At 46.8% G+C, this 6,274-nt stretch overlaps 1 pseudogene; it reads right to left on the bottom strand.

Moving 5' to 3' along the window:
* LOC124700198 lies at positions 1–1,451 on the bottom strand (annotated as a pseudogene).
* Positions 1,452–6,274: the final 4,823 nt, after the last annotated feature.

Raw genomic sequence — 6,274 nt, forward strand, 5'->3', positions numbered from 1 at the left:
TCACTCTTTGTAAGATCTAAGCTTCTGAATAAAACCGTCGATGCACCTCTCATGGCATTGGTTGTCAGTCACGATCTCTTGCATCTTCTTGGCGTTGGCCACGAAGATCCTCCTCGTTTCTTCCTCCATCTCGACGGCCCGTACGGCTGCTGCGACGTCTTCTCGGTTGAACGATCCATCATTTTCGTTTCTTCGCAACCTTTCGCCCCTCCATCAGCCGCGCGTTGGGTCCTTGGTCGCCGTAGATGGGCAGCATGATGAGCGGATGACCGAACAGGAGACCCTCAATGGTGGAGTTCCACCCGCAGTGCGTCAGGAATGCGCCCACGGCGTCATGCGCCAGCACGCTGATCTGAGGAACCCATCCGGTCACGACGAGGCCACGGCCGCGTGTGCGCTCCTCGAACCCCGAAGGGAGGACGTCGACGTCCGGCACGCCGCTGGGCTTCCGCAGAGCCCAGAGGAAGCGCGTCCCGGCGAGCTCCAGTCCGAGGGCAAGCTCATGCACCTGATCCGCGCGCAGCGGCACCTCGCTTCCCAGCGCGACGTACACGACTGATTTAGCTGGCTGCTCATTGAGCCAACGCATGGCGGCGTCGTCCCCGTTCTTGCTGACGCCACGGCCTCCCTCGAGAGATGGTGGCAGGAGGCCGAGTGGAACAACCGGCTTGCCCCCGAGCGTTTTAAGGAGAGGTATGCTGTCGGGCTCCCACTCGAGGCAGCTGCGGATGGCCACGAGATTGCACCTCATGAGTGTCAAGGAGAACCGCTCAGCGACCGTCATCCCTGACGCACGCTGGGTACTCATCAGCTTCATCCTCTCCGTCTCGAACCTTGGCGGTCGTGCTGCCGACAGGTCCAGTCCAGGCGCGGCTTGCTCGGACGACCGGCCGAGCCATCCAGCGATCACAGTCGCCGCTCCCAAGAGGAGCATCACACATGGAACCTATGGCAAATAGTACACGCCGGTGTTAGCTGATGATGGGCCGAGTTATAGAATTGAAGTAACTCAGCTTTCGCTCCCGACGTACCTTGTGTTCATGAGCGGCGGCTGCGGCCCAGTGGTGGTAGACATCGGCGATGATCCAGTCCGGCTTCTTGCCTTCGTCGGCGCACGCGGCGGCCAAGAAATCCGAGAAGGGCGCTCCGAGGCCGTCGAAGGCCTTTCGGTGGAGCTCGAACTTCTCATACGGGACGTCGTTGGTGGACTCGGCTCCTTCGGGGAGCCCCTCCACGTGCGGGAGCGGCAGAGCCACGAAGTCGACGAGCGGCGCGACGGCGAGCCGGACCGGCGGGAGGCGCGCGATGTTGCGCGGCGTGGAGACGTACGACACGCGGTGGCCCCGTGAAGCCAGGCGCTCGGCGATGTCGAGGCATGGCAGTAGGTGGCCAAAGGCGAGCCACGGGCAGATCACGATGTGCAGCGGTGACGACGGGTAGCTGTTGTCCATGGCGACGACAGAATTAAGCAACAGGCGCAGCCGCTGAGCAAGGGAAAAATTGGTAGGCCGTAGGCGCGTCGACGTCTCGTGTGGAGCGAAGTGACCGGTGTACTAAGTACTAGCTAGGCAGCTGCCTGCCTGGTGCCTGCTTTCATCCGATAGTATACTTACATGACAAACGTCATGGATGATGGAAACTTGAAGATAAACAATCAGGCAGCTTGTTCTGGCTAAAACTAGAATAGCACAAGGATGTTCAAGACTTCTAGGTGTTATTCAAATTACATCCATCTTGGCCGGCTTCTGATGTAGACGGCGTTATTTTTCCCTCGAGGGAGGCAATTCGATTCTTTTCTGGAGTTCAACTGTAGGCACTCTCTTGTTTACATTGAAAATAGAACATAACAACGTTTTTGGAACGAAATTAAACAGATCTAGCCCACCACTACCTAGGGGTCTTAAGCAGCAAGACTAAAATTGCAGAAACTTAGCAGCTTACAGTCAAAAAGAACCACCTAACGAAACTACTCTCTAGGCTACTGGATGGCGACATACTAATAGAATTGCAAATAGATAGCTTTTCTACGTGTTGCATTTTCTTATGGTTGATTCATGTGTCGACCTTAGCTTTTCCTTGATTGTAATAATGGATACTCTATAAACTCGTACTTGTTTTAAATCAAGAAAGTCGTGTGCATCTATTGATGCAGGCTGGGACGATGCTCCCATATCTAAAAAAAACTCTCCAGGCTAAGCATGGTTTTAAATAGCCTGGCTATAGCCCGGCTATAGCCTTTCGGGAGACATGCCGCTGCGGCTATGCCCTTTATAGGCTAAATGAGAAAAAACTGCTAATAGCCGGCTATAGCCCAATTTAGCCCCTATTTAGCCTTTAATTTAGCCGCTAAACCTCATGCGTTTTAAATTTCTCTTCTCTTCTCTTTTTTATTTTTTATTTTCCGAATTTGCGTTCAATATAATTGGATAAAACTTGTGAGTTGAATAACTGAATACTTATTTGACTTGAATAGTTGAATAATTTGTATCACGAATCGTATTTGAGTTATAGTTTTTCTCTTCTTTTGGTAAGATATGACTGAAATATTTCAAATTTTTGAAAAAAGGCTAAATGGAATAGCCCGCTATAACCCGGCTATAGCCTTTTATAGCCTCCAAAAAAATCGCGGCTAAATGAAATAGCCCGCTATTTTAAACTATGAGGCTAAGCAAGGAATACACCGAGATCACATCTCATTATCCCAGCACTTCTCGCTTCTGAAAGCCATCCCTCATCAGGTCACCATATGGATATCGTCTGATTCCTCCGGACACTTTTGCAGGTAGGCTTCAGAAGCACGCCCAGTGTATGGAGACGTTGTAGAAGCCTTCCAAGTTGATATCCAGTCGAAGGATGTGCATCTTAGTCCGACATCAACGAAGGCAGTCTTCTCAGATTTCTCACCAGGACGGTTTTGAAGCTTTCCACCTGGTCCCACTTCAGGGTTTTGAAAGGAATTTGCCAAGTCCTTAGATATGACATGATTAGCCCCCACACCAGATGATTCCTCTTATTCCATATGCCTCAAACTACAACAAATAAGACTACATTAAATTGCTCAAACCTCTTATTGCAAAGCCATTTAGAGGCAAGAGAAAGGTAATCATTAATTTATATACCAAAAAATCTCTTGCACATTGCTGGCGTGTAGTTGACGTGGGAGTTAGAAATCTTAGTGGTGTAGCTTTTCTTCAGATCCCCGGCAACGGCGCCAGAAAATATGCTTGATGGCGTGTATTTCACACGTTCGTTGGGCAACCCCAAGAGGAAGGTATGATGCGCACAGCAGCAAGTTTTCCCTCAGAAAGAAACCAAGGTTTATCGAACCAGAAGGAGCCAAGAAGCACGTTGAAGGTTGATGACGGCGGGATGTAGTGCGGCGCAACACCAGAGATCCTAGCGCCAACGTGGAACCTGCACAACACAACCAAAGTACTTTGCCCCAACGAAACAGTGAGGTTGTCAATCTCACCGGCTTGCTTGTAACAAAGGATTAACCGAATTGTGTGGAAGATGATTGTTTGCAAGAAAACAGTAAAAACAAGTATTGCAGCAGATTTGTATTTCGGTATTAAAAGAATGGACCGGGGTCCACGGTTCACTAGAGGTGTCTCTCCCATAAGATAAAAGCATGTTGGGTGAACAAATTACAGTCGGGCAATTGACAAATAGAGAGGGCATAACAATGCACATACATGTCATGATAAGTATAGTGAGATTTAATTGGGCATTACGACAAAGTACATAGACCGCCATCCAACTGCATCTATGCCTAAAAGTCCACCTTCGGAGTTATCGTCCGAACCCCCTCCAGGTATTAAGTTGCAAAGCAACGGACAATTGCATTAAGTATGGTGCGTAATGTAATCAATAACTACATCCTCGGACATAGCGCCAATGTTTTATCCCTAGTGGCAACAAGACACAGCACAACCTTAGAACTTTTCGTCACTCGTCCCGGTGTCAATGCGGGCATGAACCCACTATCGAGCATAAATACTCCCTCTTGGAGTTAAGAGCAAAAACTTGGCCAGAGCCTCTACTAGTAACGGAGAGCATGCAAGATCATAAACAACACATATGTAATAACTTGATAATTAACATAACATGGTATTCTCTATCCATCGGATCCCGACAAACACAACATAGAGTATTACAGATAGATGATCTTGATCATGTTAGGCATCTCACAAGATCCAACAATGAAGCACAATGAGGAGAAGATAACCATCTAGCTACTGCTATGGACCCATAGTCCAGGGGTGAACTACTCACTCATCACTCCGGAGGCGACCATGGCGGTGTAGAGTCCTCCGGGAGATGAATCCCCTCTCCGGCAGGGTGCCGGAGGAGATCTCCAGAATCCGCCGAGATGGGATTGGCGACGGCGGCGTCTCTGGAAGGTTTTCCGTATCGTGGTTTTTCGCCTCAGGGGTTTCGCGACGGAGGCTTTAAGTAGGCGGAAGGGCAGAGTCGGGGGGCTGACGAGGGGCCCACACCACAGGGCGGCGCGGGCCCCCTTGGCCGCGCCGCCATGTGGTTTGGCCACCTCGTGGCCCCACTTCGTATGCTCTTCGGTCTTCCGGAAGGTTCGTGGCGAAATAGGCCCCCGGGTCTTCGTTTCGTCCAATTCCGAGAATATTTCGTTACTAGGATTTCGAAACCAAAAACAGCGAGAAAACAAGAATCGGCACTTCGGCATCTTGTTAATAGGTTAGTTCCAGAAAATGCACGAATATGACATAAAGTGTGCATAAAACATGTAGGTATCATCAATAATATGGCATAGAACATAACAAATTATCGATACGTCGGAGACGTATCAAGCATCCCCAAGCTTAGTTCTGCTCGTCCCGAGCAGGTAAAACGATAACAAAGATAATTTCTGAAGTGACATGCCATCATAACCTTGATCATACTATTTGTAAACATATGTAGTGGATGCAGCGATAAAAACAATGGTAATGACATGAGTAAATAAGTGAATCATAAAGCAAAGACTTTTCATGAATAGTACTTCAAGACAAGTATTAATAAGTCTTGCATAAGAGTTAACGCATAAAGCAATAAATCAAAGTAAAGGTATTGAAGCAACACAAAGGAAGATTAAGTTTCAGCGGTTGCTTTCAACTTGTAACATGTATATCTCATGGATAATTGTCAACATAGAGTAATATAACAAGTACAATATGCAAGTATGTAGGAATCAATGCACAGTTCACACAAGTGTTTGCTTCTTGAGGTGGAGAGAGATAGGTGAACTGACTCAACATAAAAGTAAAAAGAATGGTCCTTCAAAGAGGAAAGCATCGATTGCTATATTTGTGCTAGAGCTTTTATTTTGAAAACATGAAACAATTTTGTCAACGGTAGTAATAAAGCATATGAGTTATGAAAGTTATATCTTACAAGTTGCAAGTCTCATGCATAGTATACTAATAGTGCCCGCACCTTGTCCTAATTAGCTTGGACTACCGGATCTTTGCAATGCACATGTTTTAACCAAGTGTCACAATGGGGTACCTCCATGCCGCCTCGTACAAAGGTCTAAGGAGAAAGCTCGCATTTTGGATTTCTCGCTTTTGATTATTCTCAACTTAGACATCCATACCGGGACAACATGGACAACAGATAATGGACTCCTCTTTAATGCATAAGCATGTGGCAACAATTATTATTCTCATATGAGATTGAGGATATATGTCCAAAACTGAAACTTCCACCATGATTCATGGCTTTAGTTAGCGGCCCAATGTTCTTCTCTAACAATACGCATGCTCCAACCGTAAAGGTAGTAGATCTCTCTTATTTCAGACAAGACGGACATGCATAGCAACTCACATGATATTCAACAAAGAATAGTTGATGGCGTCCCCAGAAACATGGTTATCGCACAACAAGCAACTTAATAAGACATAAAGTGCATAAGTACATATTAAATACCACAATAGTTTTTAAGCTATTTGTCCCATGAGCTATATATTGCAAAGGTGAATTATGGAATTTTAAAGGTAGCACTCAAGCAATTTACTTTGGAATGGCGGAGAAATACCATGTAGTAGGTAGGTATGGTGGACACAAATGGCATAGTGGTTGGCTCAAGGATTTTGGATGCATGAGAAGTATTCCCTCTCGATACAAGGTTTAGGCTAGCAAGGTTATTTGAAACAAACACAAGGATGAACGGTGCAGCAAAACTCACATAAAGGACATATTGTAAACATTATAAGACTCTACACCGTCTTCCTTGTTGTTCAAAACTCAATACTAGATG

The sequence above is a fragment of the Lolium rigidum genome, chromosome 3 (genome assembly GCF_022539505.1).
Source record: "Lolium rigidum isolate FL_2022 chromosome 3, APGP_CSIRO_Lrig_0.1, whole genome shotgun sequence".
NCBI classification, from domain to species: Eukaryota; Viridiplantae; Streptophyta; class Magnoliopsida; order Poales; family Poaceae; genus Lolium; species Lolium rigidum.